Here is a 19,837-nt window from a genome sequence, read left to right on the forward strand (position 1 = left end):
ATTAAAATTCTTTTTTAAATTAAAGGTTCTTCGAAACATTTGTGGGTCCTTTACATCAGCCATTTAGCCTGTGGGAACTACAATTGCAGTGACAGGGAAGAAGACTTTCACCCTCAGGCCTGAGCTGGAATTAAGGGAGAAACAAAGATATTAGTTATATTTTAAACAGAAAATTGTTGTAATATATAATAATTGACCTTTTTTGACAAGAGAAGAAGAAATATGAGGAGGAATTTATTTTTTTCTGAAGGGGTTTGGACTTGTGTGACTCCTACAGCAGAGATATCCCCTTTGAGCTACACTGAGGTGTACCCAGGTGTGCAATAATGTACTTGATTGACTTAATGTAACAAGTTTGACTCAAGTGGCTACATTTTCTCTGCTCGGGGTAATTCTTCCTGAGTCGTAGCTTTCAATTCTGTCGTGAGGCTGCGGTAATTGGCTTGGAGCGCAGAGTTCAGCTGGCAACGCTCTGCTGCGATGCACCTCGCTGTCGAGCTGTTACACACACATACACATATTTGGGCACTAGCGGCCAATCTTAATAAAAGAAATGACACGTGGGGTGGAAGAGGGAGGGTGGAGGATGCGGTCATGCAGATGTTGCTACGGTAACAGCGCTGAGCGAGGGCTGGGAGCTGGAAGGCAGCAGGTTAGAAAAGAGAAGTGAGGAAGACGACATTCGGCGCATTCAAATGCGTCCTCGTTCTCTCCCTGTTGATCCCGTGTCATACCCAATTACCACTGCAGCGAGGGGAAGGAGGGGGCGCAGGGGGCGGAGGGGGACTGGGGTGGGGGTTGTACAGAGAATACAGAGAGAGAAAGAGGAGCATTCTGGCGTCTGCTTGAACCTTTCGTGTGCTGAGGTAAACACCCACGCCTGTCATTACACGTTCACAAGGGGAAGGTTGTGGCAAAAAATCTCTCTTATCTGCAGCTTCAAGAGAACGCATGTAAGACAGGTGAAGATTTCGGTGTGTGACAACTTCTCTGTGAAATATGAGAGTATGCGGAATGTGTCTGGACTAAAGATTCAGCTGTGCATACAGAGTTGTCCCTGCGCTATATAATGTTGGGACAAGTTTGTGCATTGTACAGTAGTAATATGCATGTGTTGAAAGGGTTTGCGTTTTCTGGGGTTTCTGGTTTATTAGATACCATATTTTTGGCCATCATTTCTTTTAGTAATACTAACATTGTACTCACTAAGGTGAATACTGCGATCTGGGAACATAGAGACATCAGCACAACAGAGCCCCACGGGTAAAGAAACCGATTAGATAGGTTGTAAACTAGCCAACACTTAAGCTCAGTTATCTGCTTTAATTGGAGGTAAAACTAAAAGTGAGTGCATCTGGAATGTTGGTAATAATCTTTCACTGTGCACAGAAAAACTTGGCGCATAACTACAACAGGTCAAAGCTAATCCAATGAAACTATAAAAGAAGAAAAGGACATGATGTTTGGAGCCAGAGTTTGATATCAGTTCTTTTTGAATCCATGGACAGGCACAGCAAGTCACACTATAACCCATAGTATTTTTTGTCGTGCCATCTTGACTTCCTTCCACCAAATTAACAAAACATACATTACATGATGTTGACTAATGTTCTTTTTAATCTAAATGTGTGCATTTGTTTTCCTTGTTGTTGGTCTCCAAACAGATCATGGCTCTGTCATGTAGCCCACAACTCTACCTGCTAACTTGCAGCTGATCGACAGAGCCATGATCTGTTTGGAGAGCAATACCAAGGAAAACAAACGACAATCAGAATCACCTAATATGGGAGTTGTTGGGTTTTTTTGGTGGATGGATTTTATAGTCAAAGGTAAAACAACAAAGATATGATGGTTTATAGTGTGCTTTGCTCTGCCCGCCTCATTAACTTCAATAGAAGTGCCACAGCATCTGGCTCGAAATCAAAAGTCAAACGCTGTCACAGATGTCACGTCCTGTCCTCTTTTTTTTAATATATATATAATTTTCCTGAGCTAATCCAGGACAATTGTGATGGATGTTCAGTAACAATAATAATAAGAAGAAGAACAATGATTAATAATATTTTAGTAACAATAATTTTATTCTTCACCTTAATTTTGCTTCCAAAAAAATTTGGCTAACTGTTGGACACCTTTTTAGTGACGTCACAGTGTTCCCAGATCTCAGACAGCCAAGGTCAGATTGTGTAAATGCAAACACCTAGAAAAACTGTAAACTGAAATCATGGAGACTAACTCGGGCCCCTCTACAAGAGAGGGGCTTCAAGATTAGATCATAATGGAGGTGTTATTTTTAAGGCCCCAAGTGCTTAAGCAGGGTGCTCTCACTCCCAACTGGTCAAATAACAACGGTTGGTCAGTGGCCCTCGGCATCTGATGCCGACACACAGAGGCCCCCCTTTAGTATCTCTCTGAGATGCACTGGGCCGTGCATTATGACATGCTCCAAGCAACTGACATAATATAAAGAGCAGAAGGGTCTGCGCAGGGAAAGATGGGTCAAACAAACACAGGACTTTGATCTAGGAGACTGCTATTAATTTCCTGTTTGAAACCAAAAGGCAACACTGAGTAATTTTAACTACATAATGTAGTATGCCACATGACATACTTTAAGTTACGTTCCATTAGTAACAAAGATGCTTATGTTATGCCAAACCATGATCGTTTTTTCTAAACCTAACCAAGGTCTTTTGTTGGATAAACCTAAAAATGAAGTAACCTACACTGGTTTAAACTGTATGCATGTAAGGAGAAGAAGCTGTGCAGTTTCCGTGAAAACTGAGCTTTATTTTAAAAAGACTGTAGGCATGTTATGAGTCGAAAGAAACCTGAGCATCCAAAACTGACGCTTCATATTGGGTGAGCATCATAGTTTGACACATAGAGCCACTGATGAAGCATCGCTATTTGACGTTCTCAGGAGTGAAAATGCGTTGGCTGCAGCTTGGCAGATTATCAACTGAGTCAGCATTTTTACATTTACTGTTCTCCCGTATCAGCAAAAACAAAGAAAACAACACAAGAGAAAAATAGTAGTTACTACATGTAACTTCAGTTCTATGAGTACGAGAACTGCACCAGAGGAAGAGGGAGTGACACCGTGCCTGGACGCAAGTGAGAGACGTGATCAGATTATTATAGTTTATAGAAATACAGCGCAGTGACGATACAGACCTGTCATACACCAGACATATATTAGACAAACCTGTGGATGCATGTTCAAACCGCGTTGGAGCCATTCATATGAGATTCGGGTCATTCGCAAACTTTATAACTAAAAACACTTTTCACTACTCTCTGTCCACGAACTACTAACACTTTCTGCTGTTTCCTCCTCCTTCTTCCTTCCTTCCACTGTCTTCGTTGGTTTATTTATACATGCGAAACGCGTTCTCTGGCTGGCTGGATTGTCCACACGCGGTGCCTTACATACATGGCGGCGCAAGATGGCGACCTCTCTAAAGCAAGGCCCTTGCTATATATATATATATATATATATATATATATATATATAAAAGCATAATTATAAGGCTACGAAAACCAAACGAATTTTATTTTATAGCGATTATACACTTGTATAAACATATTAATGGTTAGAATATTCAGATTCAGATTCAGATTGACAATAAACCATGCCAAATATTACACACTGGCCCTTTAAGATAGCGTTGAATAGTTAAAAGAAAGGCATTTAAACAAAGTTTTGTAATGGAGTATGTTATTTTAAATTCCGACACTAACAGTTTCATTTTTACTGTAAATGTAATGTTGGTTCCGAATCTCAGTTATCTGTCTCCTTGATTATTAATGATAGGTATCATCCCTGAAAAATAATAAATCGGTTGAGCCCTTGTTTACAGTATCAACAAACAAGTTAGCAGTGAATTAACTGACCACAAATGACCTAGACTCAGTAGGTAGAGCAGGTTGGTGGTCTGATCTCTGGGACATGTTCATGTGTCCTCAGGCAGGTCACTGGACCTCAGATTGCTCCTGGTGGTGAGGTCAGCGCCTTGCATGGTGACTTGCTGCCATCAGTTTGTAAATGGCTGGATAAAACAACACACGGTACAGTGCTTTGGATAAAGTGCTGTATAAAATGTATTTACCAGAAACTAAACTGTGAACCTGAAGCCTTCAGAGCCGCTGAGGGTCTGGATCTGCCCTGCAGCAGCTGCACGCTTCGGCCCAATGATGATCCGGGATTAATCTCAGCAATTAATTTACTAATGGAAATTCAATGGACATAGCTAAGAAAAGAACACGGTCAGCACCTTTGTTTTTAAACTAGTGTAGTGAACTAGTGGTATAGTAAACCAGAATTATCCTGGATTCTACACATGCTATGTAATCTATACAGCACTACCCTCCATCACACACATATGGACGTCTACACACACTGATGTGACTCCAATTATAATGCATAAAATGTTCAAACCTGAAACTGAAGCACCGTAAAATCAAATGCTATCACAAAATATTCTTTCAATTTTGAGAAATGTTAGAATTTTAGTTTTTTTTCTTTTAATGTGAGGTGGTAGCTGTTAATTTTTTTTTCAAAGGAAATTTGTCTTTCTGCCCATTTGAAACAAGACACAAATAAGCAACACACTTACACACACCTGCCACAAGGGAAATCAATGACTCTTTGTTATCTCTTCCCTCCATCAGATTATCAGAAACACTGACATCTATTAGCCCGACACTCCATCTGCTCAACACTTGTTTCTGAGTGTGTGTGTGTGTGTGTGTGTGTGTGTGTGTGTGCGCGCTCTGCAGAGGCCTTCCTCACTACAATGCTCCTCCGATTAAAAACTTCCACCTCCCTAATGCCATTAGACGGATGAGAAAAGGAGAGAAGGTGGTTGAGGGGATGAGAGGGGGGAAAAAAAGAAAAACAGGACAGGGAGAGAACGGTCTGCTTAACCTCTGCCGTCTGGCGGAGCAGGCGAACGTGCAGCAAGAGAACGATTTAATCCCTCTGTAGTAGCCCGGATTAGTCCCGCGATTTATCACTGCTTCGCTCTTTTCTCTGGGCCTTGCTGTCATTTTCTCTCCCCTCTCATCCCTTTCTTCATTCCCTCTTTCTCTCTTGGTAATGCGCCTGGTACTGAGTGGCTTAATGCTGTTTAATGTGGTGACTTCCCTTTATCTGCCTATTGTCATTACTCTCTCTTAGGGACAAAGGGCTCCTGTAGTGAAACTCTCATGGAGCTAAAATTGTACTGTCTGAATAAATACATGTCCATGAGCAGTGAGCACTTGTGCCCACAGTGATTGCTTAAAATAATAATGATAAAAAATGCATAGAGAGCCCAGTCACTTTAAAGGAATACTCCAGCATTTTGAGAAATGCACTTATTACTGTAGCTTTTTTTTTACTTGGAGTGTGATGAGAAGATACACATCAATTTTATGTCGGTGCATTGAAGGTGAACACCTGTATTCTTCAACCTGGACCCTATTCTCCCACGTTTTGTGCTCAAGTGACTCGTAGGGAAACGATTTTTAAAGCTGATCCAGTATTAAGAGATGGCGCTGCAGCTGACAGCGGCACAACAGGCTGCAATGTAACCACTCAGGGCAGGGGTGTCTTATAACATTATGGAAAGGACCTTACAGAGAAATAAAAATGTTTTTTTGCACGCTTTGCTTGAACTGAATTGTTTTGTGTTCATGTCTCGCTAGCGAGAAGTTTTGTTCTGAAATCTCACAAGACATTTAAAACACAAAGGAATATTGTCGGTAATAGTGTGTCGTGTTGGAGAACAGAAAGTGTTTCTTACTCTCATCTAAAACATTTTTCAATGTCATGGCTGAATATTTAGCTGATTTCAACAATGGGAAAAAGTGCAAGATTTCAGAATGAGATTCCTCCTTTAGCGAGATTTGGACACAAAACAGAACAGGTACAGAAAAACATTGCATTTCTCTGTAGGGTCCTTCCCATAATGTTGTAAGACACTTAAAATAACAATTTGAACCTGTTAGTGGTAAAAACAAGCACTTTTGGTGGACCAACACTGGACCAATTTCAAAAATTGGTGTTCCCAAGAGGACTTTGACACAAAAACATGAGAAAATAGGATCCAGGTTTAAAAATAACAGAGTTCCCCTTTAACCACAGAGCTGGAGCCAGGATGTGTTCAGCATAGCTTAATAAAAGAGCAAACAGCAAGCTTTGGTCTTTCCACAATTTAGAAACACACCTACCAATCACTCTACTGCTGATCCTTTGACACAGTGTATCTCACTGACCGGGTTGGGCTAGCTATTTCTCCCTGCTTCCAGTCCTTTTGCTTAGCTAAGCTACCCATGTAATTTGCAGCAGGCAGAGGTTTGGGTGTTGGTCTCTTTACAGCCATGATGGTACCAAACCTGGCAATCTCATGGTGAAGACTCAAGAAGACAGCTACTGCACTGGGCTGTTGTTCGCCAAGAAATAGTTCCAAAACATTACTCCCCCATTAACCATAAATTGGTATTGTGAGTATTTTAGCGTGCTGAGGGCAGCATTTAGCCTTCCTGAAAACAGCCTCATAGAGAGGTTAGCTCTGTTAGCTGTAGACTTTTAGCCTTCTTAACACACAAACATGAGCTTGCTATAGACAGTGAAGGTTACTTCTGAAATGTAACAGATTACAGACAATGTTGGGCAGTAACAAGTTGCATGAGTAGTGTAACCAATGAAAATAAAATTTCAGTAATAATATTACAGCTACCCCAAAACCAAACAACTCATTACAACATTACTTTTGTTATCACCCCACTACTGACTTGAAATGCAACAGTCACATTATTTCTGTAATAGTTGTGCTGTGCAGGCACGCCACAAAGCAGCAAGCTAGTTTTGAAGATGGGAACGTTTACCTTAGTGGCTGGAAATATTCCTATTATTTTCATTTTGTTGGGAGAAAAAAGGACAAGAACACTGTTGCTGCAGGTAGTTGGACTAAAACTCTTTCACTGCAGAAAACATGTCCACAAACCTCTGGTCTGAAACACCTACTACTGACAGCACAACAACATGCACCTCCAAGAAATACACCCCACCAAAGGTGAGCCCTCGTTGGCCATGAATTATTGTGTGCTACAAATGTATATGACCATTTAATTTTTTAATTGTTAAATTTTATCCCTATATTTTAACTATATTTTAATAAACACTATTTTGTGTCGAAGATTCTCATGTTGATTTTTTTTACTTGTGTAATTTTTTTAATACATATTTAATTAGAATTGTTGGAGCAAGCCTAATACCCAAGATTTTCATTGATGTCTGCTTCTGTAATTGTTGTGTATTTGATAATAAATGACAGCAATGACCATTATGGACGAATGTGTCCATTTGGTTAGACTCTGTAATTATAGCTCACTTCCTGTGCAGTGCAGTTTTTGGAAATCCTGGATACTAGTGACATTCAGCATTCCCTCAAGGCTGTCAGAATTTGATCAGCGGGGTCCGAGCTGATGCGTGTGACAGACAGACGGACGAATGAGCGGAGACCGATCTTCAGTCCACCATCCTTGTTAAATTTTAACAAACTGACTACCACTCACCTGCTGTCAAAATGTTAGCTCCCACAGCCACTGTCAGGTGGGTCACATTAAATGGCATCCACCTTGTTAGGCAAAAAAAAATTCTGACTTGCTGTCTCCTTATTAAATGTAGGTTGTAGGTAGAAAAGCAAAGGAGAAAAATGACAAATGTACCGTCCACCAGCCTTGTTAAAACTGGACAAATCTCTCTCTGCTGAGCATATCTGGGTTACGGGACGATTCCCACTGGGGCCACATGTAGCAGTGTATGCATTTCAGCCAACGTTGTGACTGTTGTTCATTAAATTGAGCTCAGGTGTTGTGGTGCTTGTTGTAAAATTGCTGGGTGAATTTAACTTTTTTTGTGTGTGCAAATTATAGAAATTGAGTTTCTTATTCTATATTTTATTTCTGTTCTATTTATTTACTAATTAGCAGCAATGAAAAGTGTTCCACTAGATAATGAGAACTATTACCGTAGGAGACACTGAACAGAGCTCTCGAGCATAATTGCAGCTCCTCAGCTTTGGACTGATGTTACAAATCCTGATTTATGTTCTGTAATATGCAACAACTTTGACATTGAAATAATAAATATATGAATAGGAAATGTATGTTGTTGTAACCCTGGAACTAAGCAGTATAGATATTAAACCAAAACCAAAAACATTACTGTAGACTGCATTGTCTCTCTCTGACTTTCTTTTCATGTCTCTTAATCTTATTAAAAATTTCTCATTTCCTGAGCACCTGTTTTATTTTAAGGCACGTCATTTAAACATCTACCAAAGAAACAGTTAGAAATACAATCAGGGAAATTTCATCAACTGCTATTAATGAATTACTTTTCATCTAAAGACACTATGACGCTGACATTTATTTTTTTGAGCGAACTATCTCAACAAGTAGGCTATTCATTTTCCCCTGAGGATGAATTGTAATACCTTAATCTAACTCCATCATCAGGTCCAACTTTGCTCATTAGTTCTGCTTAATGTCCAAATACTTGAAAAACTGACATTCCCATCAGCTTCAACTGTATTCTTTATTTAGTGCTAATTACCACATGTTAGCATGCTAACATGCTAAACTAAATCAGCGAACACAGTAAACATCATGGGCTGGTTTCACAAACAGGTCTTTGGCAGCCTGTAAAACTTAACTTTTGGGGGTTTTTTTTTGTCTTTTTAATTGAATGCCACTAATGAAAAAAAAAGCTTGCTGCATCTTTTTATTGTTGCCAGGCAACCACCACATCATGTCCTTACACTAACCTTCTGGTGTTTAATCAGTCTACCCTTTATTTACTTTTTATTTCACTGTAATTACAATCTAGTTCCTAAAATGGACAGGCAGAGGGTATGTACTGTAGCTCTGGTTGAGGGTGAGAGGCTGTCAGCAAATAGTTTGTTGGGCACAGGGAAACAGAGATCTGTGTAGGTACATGAGACCCATAAAAAGCGGGTGGATCACGGGGCGCTCCACCAGTTGGTCCAGGAGCTCCACCTCAAAGATGGCTGTTTTCAGGCATATTTAGTATTACTGCTTTTAGGGTGACTGGACAATTTATCGAGCAACTGCTACCACCAGTTTCTCCTTCATTGTTTTACCAACTGTAAACTTGCTGTCATGACCACAACAGAAGGCTCGCCTCTCAAATCATCCAATTGGACAATGGGAAAAAAGAGATGACGTGGGGCATTTTTCCACTGCGTTGACATTTTTTCAACTCCAAGGTGCTCCAGCAAAAAACCCAGGCGCCTACAGGGCCGAAACGCAACACAATTACAAAAAGCCACCTTCAGCCGCTAAAAACGCTGTCTGTATGATTGGAGCCTTATACTGTATTAACCCAGGAGTAGGCCTTAATGTAGACTAGTTATCCTACAACATTTAAGTGGCTTTCATGAACAGAGCTTAATTAATGAGCTTAATTTTGGTTTAGTTAGTCTGTGACTATGGAGTCCTGGAACACCTGGACTAACTAAGCCTCATTATCTTAAGCAGCCGCACATGTGGTCGGTCTCATGGTGCCCATAAAAACCAGGAATGGAATAGAAAACACCATTACTGGTTTGAATCTTGAGACCGAACAATGGCACTACTAAAACTAATTGTGTCTAACTATCCAGTAATAGAAAGTAAAAACCATACTGCTTCTACTGGGCAAAAGAAGAAGAGCGGTTGGGCTGCAATTTGCAGTGAGTTCAATGCAAATGAAAACGTAACCTTAAGGGACAGTACAACCAGTTCAGATGAGACATCTTCATAATTATCAGTATTTCATATTTCTCACATTTATGTATTTTTATTTTGCTTATACTGAGTGATATGTGCCTTTGTAGACTCTGTGGAAGAATTTAAACTGGCTTTATAAAAAGAGATTGCAGACATGAAAAGAGAGTGATTTACAACTGGTGGTGGGCCTTTGGAGAAAAAAAAAGACTGATGAATTGAGTGACTTGTTGTCTGGAGTAATAGAGCACCAGCAACCTCTGGATGATACTCCAGACAGTGATCATTTGGACAGTTCAGATGATGACCTGAGCACAAATGGTAAATACAGCAAAGGAATTAAATTGATTACTTCCTTTGTCTGTGTCCATCTTTATTCTGCTGTTATTCTAAGGACCATAGGCATTTATTTGTGCTTCTGACAGTGTTGTTTGTTTCAGAGGAAAGTAATCTGAGCAGGTTGGAAGAATCAGTGCATGGTGAGAGTGTATCCCCTCCACATCTGCCGTACCATCCATGAATGAAGATGCTGCCACCACCTCTCAGCTAAGAACAAAAAAGATGACGATGCATGAAAAGTTAGCCAGAGAACTTCATCAGCCTAACATGAAATATCTGAAGGAAGAACATAAAAAGGAAAATAAGAATTCTACAGGTTGAATTGGAAATGAAGTTGGAGGAGAGAGCTAAGATCCAAAAAAGACACAGTAATGAGACAAGTGTCGTAAGTGTCCAGCCACAACGAACAATTATGATTTGTAAGAAATAAATGTTTTGTGATTTGGATATTTATGAGTGTGAGTATTTTAAACACCAAAAACTACATTTTGAACCAGCCTTGATTTAGTCACTTGTTTGATTTTGCTGCATACTACTTTAATACTTTAATAAACCATAATGTCAATTCCATTTCAATGCATCTATCCGAAGTGCTGCAATGTGAAAGCAACTCCTTGTGCAAGTCCTCATTGGTCATTGTCTGCCTCCGCCATGGGCACATCGACACGATCCTGATCTTACATTGGAGAATCCAGGCAGCAGTGCTTCCTCAGGTAGTTGTGCAGGACAGCTGTAGCAATGATCACCTTGCAGCATTTTATTGGGTTAAACAAAGTGTATAATGTAAACACTCCAAACATGCGCTTGACTAGCCCTCTGGTACTGATATGAGTTCTGTTGTTCTTTGCTGCTCAGGTGTTGTGGTATTTAGGTATGGAGTGATTAAAAAGTTACTCTGGCCATACCCACTGTCACAAAGTAGTCCACTGTGTTGTCCTCTCTAAAACTGAGCACACAGTAATCAGTTGCGAAGAAACCTTGAATGGTGAGTTGCACCTTTTTAACGGGCAACAATGTTTAAAAACTCTAAGTTAGTAGTGTATACACCTTAACAGTTATGGAAAACCAGTTCTTACGGTTCCTGTACTCCTCAGCATTAGGAGATAATGGACCTTTGATGGGAACATGACATCCATCTACCATCTATCTATCATCTCACTCTTGGAAATTGCCCATATTCGTAGAATTGCACTTTCTAGTTGGCTTGGCCTGCAGCATCAAGAAACTTCATGCAAACACTACGATGTTCACAAATAGCCCTGCAGACATTGTAAACTATTCTGCAAACAGTTGCTTCACTGGCACCCCACAAATCACCAGTTTCATGATGAAAGATTCCAGATGCCAAAAATCTCAAAGTGATCAGAACCTGGAGAGAAGTAAGTGTAGGCCTTCCTCCTGTAGACAGAGATGAAAGTCTAGGCTCAAGCAGAGATATTATCTCCAGTGCATTTTCTTTCATACGAAAGTGGTCTTGCAAGGTTATTTCGTCAAAGTAATCCAATGGATCAACAAGCACTCATCTGGATGGCCTCTGTATTGCGTGTTGGTCTTCATTTAGATATTTCAGATAGGCCATGCTCTCTCACAAACATTGTTAAGCAGAAGTTAAACCTGCCTCCTTGGAGAATTAATTTCGGCTTCAGTTTAGTCCTTGAGTAGCTCTGGTCCTTCCTCTTACAACTGGCTGTCTTCAATCAATTCAAGAATAGACTAAATCTACGACTATTTTAAGATATGCCTGTGCAAGTCCCTTTAAGAGAGCTTAAATGAGCATTTTAGTCTAGCACTAGGTTTAAGTCTTGTCTGTAAATGCGGCCCTATAATTCTCTAGCTAGCACTAGCATGTTAGCCTTGTCACTGTTTACATGTTAGTGTGCCAACATTAGCATTTAGCTAATAAAGCTGAAGGATCTCAGAGCCCAATTTAAACAGTCTATAGCTCATGGTCTGAAGTGCATGGCACAGGTGCATTAACGCTGTGTCCAAATCCACTTTTGCTTGTTAACAGTGCATAATCTGGGCGCAAAGTAAGAAGCAAGGGGCGAAGGGGTTGTATTTAGTCCCTTAATTAATCCTAGGTGTGTTTTGGGTGTAACATGAAGTCACGCAATCAGAGTGTCATCTCCAATTCACTTTAAAACCCCAGGTGCATCTGCTCTGCCGCAATACTATTTAAATGGTAGATTCTACAAACTGCAGACGTGAGCGGGTTCCTACTGAAAGTGATGCAGTAAGAGCAGTAATGTCACTGCAAAATATCGTGGGAAGAAAAACTAAACAATGTAGATATATATTTGACAGAGAAGATAGAGCTAAACTTTTAGCCTCTGAAATAATCAATGAATAATAATAATAATGATAATAATCAAGAAATGCACACAGTGTCTCTTAATGGGGAGTCAGACACCAGTGCTGCTCTGCTGTCTGCTATGTTCACATTTTAGCATGTCATTAATATCTTTCTCATTAATAATGTATTACTTCACCCACCAGCAACCCATCAGCACATCCCTATGTGTATAACAAGCAGAGTGTACGTGCATTGTGAAGCCACCTATGTAGGAGCGTCTAGATCAGGTTTTTGTTGATCAATGGTACAATCCAAAGATATAGGTCATAAAGCCCGCCCCTTTCATGATAGTGGATGGAACATGAGCAAACCAAGAAAATACATTTTTCCACGCAATGCTTTTTGTCATTTCAGGTAGTTCTTTTCACGCTGCTATATGTGCTAGTGTTCTTTTCTCTGATAAGTTTGGTTTTAATTAGTTAGTGGACACTACAAAAATGGCGTTTGATGTCATGACTGACAGCGATGTGTGCCAATCGGTGTGCTCGTAATTTGTCGGATGGGCGTTTGGGCGGGAACTCAACACTGCAGGGATCGCAACTGGGCACAGTCTGGCTCCAAATGCAGTTATTAGTGCAAGATGGCGGCAGGATATTTTGGCTTTGTTTTTGTACAGTCATCCATCTTTACAGTCTTTGGTGCACTCACTTTCTGCTGCCTTTTTATAGCAATGCGTCAATGCGCCTGACCATACCTCATTGTCAGACCCATATAGATGGGTGCAAGTACTACACAACATGGCCGTGAAGATGACAGCTGTGTTGGTCAGAAACAAGCAAGGACAGTTGTGCTGTGCGCTGCTTTGCGTCTGGTGTAAGATCAGGCACTTGGTCTTGTTGTAAATCCTGTGCCAGAGAGGAAAACCAGGAGAGATCCTTTCATTTCCTGCAGTGGCTTCAAACTGCTTCAGCCACATTAGAGACTTATTTCATCACTTCTTAAAACCTGAAATTAATAATTACCTTGCTGCTCATTATGTATTTCTTTCTTTGTATTTATGCTGTGCTTTATTTATGTATTTTATGCAACTATTGTAAGTTTTTACTCATAAAGTATTGTGTTGTACTTGGTTTAAAGTAACTTCCAAAAAGAATCAAGTTTAATGATTGTGTTTACTTGAACTTTTAAATGGAAATACACTTGCGCTGTCCAGAAGGACAGTGAGTTTGTCAAAGTATTGTTTGTTTTTGCGTGTGTGCTCAACTAGAACAAAGCTTTCACACAAAGCATTTTTCTAAAAGGCTAACTGAAACCATGATGTTCTTTGATGTGTTGGTGCGTAGGGAGAGATGAGATGCGTGTCCACCAGTGCGATCAGATAACACAGGGATAATCTCAGAGGAGCGGACAGAAAAGATGATAATGATTGTGGGAAACAAACTGGGTTCATGTCTACCATGATGACCCATACAGTACACACCTCATTATAGAGCAATCTCTTACTTTGAGTTGCATCATGTCATTATATATGTGCGTGTGGGTCTATATAGGTGTATGTGCGTGAAAGAGAGATTCAACACCTTGATGCCAAAGAAAAGAAAGAAGAATAGGTCATGTTGTAAATAAAGACTGCTCTGCATGGTCATTAACAGTATATTTTCATCCCTTAACTGAAGACTGGGATTTGCTGTTAGTAAGGCTGATTTAGAGCACCATCTCCAACTATTTAAACTCAGACTGATTAAAGACTAAATTACCTTACCTAATGTACCACTCAGTACATTATCCTCAATACTCAGGAATCATTGTAAGCATGAACAATGCAGACATCAAAGAGAAATTATAACACTTTGGTCAATTTAAGTCTGAATCTGCTTTCGCACTACTTTTTTCCCAAACATTGCAAGGTGATTGCGTTGCATTACACCTCCAACTGTATCCAAACTCAGAGTAGCCAGTACTTGATTTCCTGGGGTTTGTCCACGGTCCACATAAGTTATTGTGCCTGCTTAGATCTGATGCTGCATTGATACAGTGTCAGAGTTATCATCTTTACGAGATCCCGACTGATGAACAGCATTCAGTCATAATCACGACTGGAGAACTCTTTTCCGAATTCTCAGATATCCAACTTGGCACTTGGCACTTGGCACACAAGTTGACAATACGCTTACTTGTGTGAACCTGCTGTAGACAAGTATCCCAGCATGCATTTAGCATTTACCAGTGGCAATGGTGGAAGATTTGAGTCAGAGTCAGAACTTTTAAACCGTCATCTTAAATCTGCTCGTGTCACCAGATTTTTTTCAGATGTGGACATTTTCTCAAACAACATTCGAGTAACTTGTAGACTCACTAGCTGGGTGAATTATTTCCATATTTAGCCAGAACAATGTTATCTCAGCAGTCTGTGGTGATTAACTGGTAGCACTGATGTCACTGTAGCACTTTGCACAAAAGGTATGATATGTTTTGAAAGACGGCCTTGCAGTCATCTAAAATCAACTGGCTGCCTGATAGCTGTAAGCCTGGAAGATGAACCCTAACATTATCATAATAATAAACAACAAGCTACAATTACTACCTACCTACCATCAGGTCTACTTTCATGTATCAAAAACATTGATGGTTTTAATAGGAGTCAACTACAGTTGGCTACATTAGCTAATAATATTACTAACTAATGTTAGTGCTCCGCATTAGCTAGCTAGCTAATGTTAGCTAAACAAGCTAGCTGCATTTCATGGAAAGTCAAATAGCTAGCTAACGTTATCTGATGTGAAGTGCTCAACATTAACGTTAGCGATATAAAGGATTCAAATTTCAAATAAGTCATCAATCATCTATATGTGTTTAAAATAGCTGCTGAAATTAGCAAGGATTTTTTTTTGGGGGGGGGGGGGGGGGGGGGGATTTTTCCTTTAATTTACAGCACAGTTAATTAGTGCGTAACATTGTTTTTGGATGGTAAAAAGTGCAGGAGACATGACCCCTGTGCCCCCCCCAAAAAAATTACGTCCGTGCCTTAGTTCCTGGTGTACCTGTGTCTGTATACAAGTTCATGTCCTGAAATGATCCAAGTATTTAATAAGTAGAGACATGGGTTTATATAAAATTCTCTATCCAAAACTAGTGAAGGAATTAATCGAATTCCAGAACTTTATCTGAAGTTTTAACACCCAGTATTACGATTAATTAACTGAAAGTGTTATACTGCCCAAAAATCTTTTTTTTTTTTAAAAAAACTGATAATGTAATCCTTTTGACAGATAATGTAATACTATGTTCATTTCAGCCCAGATTTCTACATTTTGTGTTTAAAGAATTTCAGAATTAATACACCTGAAAATGTATGAATTCCTTATAATGTAACAGGGAATAAAGTTACCTGTAAAAAAAAAAGAAAGAAAGAAAGAAAAAGAAAATTATAATATCAGTGAGGATGTTGTTTTACATTATTGGTCAGATTATTACATTAATTGGTTTTATTACATTTTCCACCAGTTTAAGTACAGATTTTATTGGACTACTTTTTCAGGCATTATTACATTTTCAGGAAATTATTACATTATTGTGTGCCGCACTGCGTCCTCCCATTCTGTGAAATTTGGACTCATGAGTTGAACTTGCCAAGTTAAAACTCACAAAGATGTAAATTCAAACTTTGGACTGTGTGCATGTGTACTGACTGCACTTGACTGACATGACCCTCACTTTTCTGTTGCACCTGTTAAGGCAGGACAGTTGATCTCTTTATCTTTATTGGCACACTGTATGTGGTGACCTCACATAATTCCCAGCATAGCTCCACTCAGCTTCAAACTGCGCAGAGGTTGGATCAGAATAACTTAAACACCTGTGCTGGTGTGCAGTGTTACAGGACAGAAACAATCATTTGTGGAAGAATTAATAATTTAAAGTCACCATAAGCAGTCATGCCATATATTTTAGTGTTCTGTGTTGTATGGTGTTAGCTGCTTTTCTGAGTCTTTCTAAAAGCCTTCTTTGTAATAGGACAACTACATGAAGCAGTGCAAGCAAGGTGGAGATCAGGAAAAGGCAAAGATGAGAGAAGAAGAAAAGCTTACTATAATTACAAATGTACAGATCAATTGAAGAGATTCTGTATGTTTGTCTGAGAGGGACCTGGACTCAGATGTAATACTCAGCACACCTTTACTCATGCATAGTGACACATGGATTGCTTGCAGATCAGTAGAAGATGGGTCTCCTTTCTATATAAGCAAAGGTTTAAAACCGCCTGCGTTCTCCTGAAAGAGGTCTTATCAGATTGGACCAAAGATGTAGCGCTGCTGTCTTTCTGCCCCGCAGATATGCCTCAGGAATCCCTGTTATTTGCTTTGATGCTTTATGATGCTCGCTGCAGAAAGCCTATTTTTCAAGGTAATGCGGACAACACAATGCATACGTCTGGATCCCCATTATGGAGACTAACAAATGCTCAATGTCAGAAACTCTCAGGAATTTTCATCATCATGTGTCTCGCCCCACTAAGCAACGTCCTTGACTTGTGCAATGTTTCTGTCAGAGAGGCTCATACTGTGACCCTGCGTCCGCTGAGGACAGCTGATCTGACTGTGTGCACTTTATCCCTGTGAGATGCACTCTCCTAAAGATGTTCTGACATGGTCTGATGATTCTGCGATGACTCTCTGGGGCTGTTTGTATTGTCCAAAGTGAAACATGTTTTAAAATAAAAAATAAAAACCTTGCCGTGATATTGATGACCTCTGAGATGTTTTCAGCTCTTGGTTGTCAGTTTATACCGATACATCTATACCTAACAGTTCTCTGAAAGACTTTCCACACGGCCCTAGATCACTACATCTTCTCCTGAATGAGAAAAAGACTGCCTTTGTGAATGGTAACCTCTCTGAAACAGAGCAGAAGGTGAAAAAGTGAAAGGCAGGTATAGCATGAAATTACTGAGAATGAATGAGTTTGGCTAGGAGATTCTGGATTGGAAAAGCTGCAGACACACATCCAAGAAAAAAAGATCATGGATGCAACTCTCATAATGAACATGGATGTGAGGTTTGATGCCAACATTTTTAATGATGTTACCTTTGACCTTAAAACGTGTCTTTATCTTCTCACACATTTACTTTTAATGAGAACTCTGTTAAAACCCAGAACTGACTCCAGTCCCGAGACTCCATGCAGCATGTTGCTTATCACACACATAGAGCCATCTGGGACTAGCATAATACATTTCCTGATGTTTCTCAGCCAGCAGAAGGTGCCAAGGTCGATGATGTCATACCTGTTGCTAACAGCAACCACACAGATGTATTAGGTAAGTGTCAACCAGAGTTGGCATTGATTCATCTTGTGTTTTTTTTACCCCCCAGGCTCCTATAGTTACTGCATTAGAAATTTAATGTCTTTGCTGTGATTACTTTTATGCAAACATGATCATTTCGGGAAAAATACTCTTAAAGCTTTTCTTAAATCTCACTGAGATAACATTTTTAATCTTATTAATATTATGTGAAATTGTATTTTTTATATTGTTATATGTGCAGTATATCCATGCACAGAGACAACAGATGAAAATTAGCATTGTACCATATCTGGTGCCTGTTTTAATTTAACCAATAAATGGCTGATATATAATGCAATAACATGTTAAGAGGACAAAGATGCACAGTGTAGCAATGAGCAATGCTACACTGTGCATCAGATGACCAGTCATGGCTCCAAAGGAGAAAAAAACTATCACTATGTTGCAATAAGATCACTCCAGCTGCAATACAGCAATCTGAGACTTAAAACAAATGTGGGCCAGGGGCGTAAAGTAGGGGGGGCTTTGGCGCCTTTACTACTTCCTGCCCCCCTACCTCTGGTGCCCTTGTTTGAACCACACCCATCCTTATACTCAGCCATCATTTTGATCTCAACTATACATCTGTCAAGTTTGTTGACAGCATCTTGAGTGGTTGCAACGCCATTGGGTTGACAAAATCTGTCCACAGACAGACAGACTTCTAAACACCTGGCAATGTACTTAAAACTGCCTCTGTGGGAGTTCCTGCTACAATACGAGCCACCTGGACCACATTTTGCCCTGACACACACACAGACTCACAAAGTGAAATAAATACCGGCTACTGCGGCTGGTATTTTGCTTTCTGTGCCAGAATGAATTCATTTGGACAGGAAAAAAAAGAGAGAGAAAAAAAACCAATTTGACTTCATAGATATAAAATTTTGTGTTTCCTCTCTTTCCCACTGATACTACTGATCTGTCATTAAGAGGAAGCTACAACCTCCCCTCCACCCTCCTCGCTGGACGACAACATTGTCACTGTATAGGAAGCTAAAAACCACAACTACAAAAGAAGATGTCATTCAAAAATCATACTGACTTTTGTCAATATTTGTAATAACACAATCTGAGAAGACAGACTTTCTTTATGGTATGTTGTGTCATTCTCTTCATATATTTAGATAAGAATAATAATAATTGTTTAAAATATCTGTCCTTAGCGTCCTTTAGCATTGTAAAAGTAACTTTATAACTGTTTTTCCATCAGTAGGGAAATTTCTAATTGCAACTGTTGGCAACTGGATGCCAATTTGTGTTTGGGTCTCTCTGCCAAGTTGTTGTGTGGAAAGTTTAAGCAGACACATGTGTATTTAAACACCCAGCAGACACGGAGCAACATTAAAACTTATGTGGAGTTGTGTTTCATGCAACCTGATGAAAAGTGTCCAATATTCTGTCTCTGTTTAGCTCTGGTTTTGTCTCCGTCAACTCCTGAGTAAAACATAACTTAACTTTGTTTGGCTGGACAGGTAGTGTACAGTGAGTTTGTCTGTGCTGAAAATCAGCTTGGAAGGAATGAGAATGAGCCAAAACAAAGTCATGGACCAAAAAACAAACAACTAGTAAAAGAATACAGAAATGTTTCATAGAGCTGAGGGGAGCTGCAGTCAGGTGCAAATTCTCTACATAGTGATTACACCTGTTGATATCAGTTTATCATTAAAAATGATTCATTAGTGTAGCTTTTAAAGGAATACTTCACCCACAAAATGACCATTTGTATATCAGTTACACAATGTCACCTTGAATTTGTTAAGAAAACATTTTTTTCGCATGTCTCCATGGTGAATGGATAATCCAAAAAAAGGTGAACATTCTTCATGAACTGAAGTAAATGGTGACCATATTTAACAACAGCAAAACTATAACCAAACATCCTTTTACAAACTCTCACACAACTTGTGCAGGGTAATCCAAGTCTCTTTTACTTAGTCATATGCTCAGTACTTCACAAACACATGCATTTTTGATAAAATGTTACAAAATAAAACAAGTCTGCCTGTGGCTAGAGCGCCCTGAGCACATGTGTTTGAGCTTTAAGTTCAAACGCAGGCACATGACCAGGCCCTATTCATCCG

The sequence above is a fragment of the Epinephelus fuscoguttatus genome, linkage group LG7, assembly GCF_011397635.1.
Source record: "Epinephelus fuscoguttatus linkage group LG7, E.fuscoguttatus.final_Chr_v1".
NCBI lineage: Eukaryota > Metazoa > Chordata > Actinopteri > Perciformes > Serranidae > Epinephelus > Epinephelus fuscoguttatus.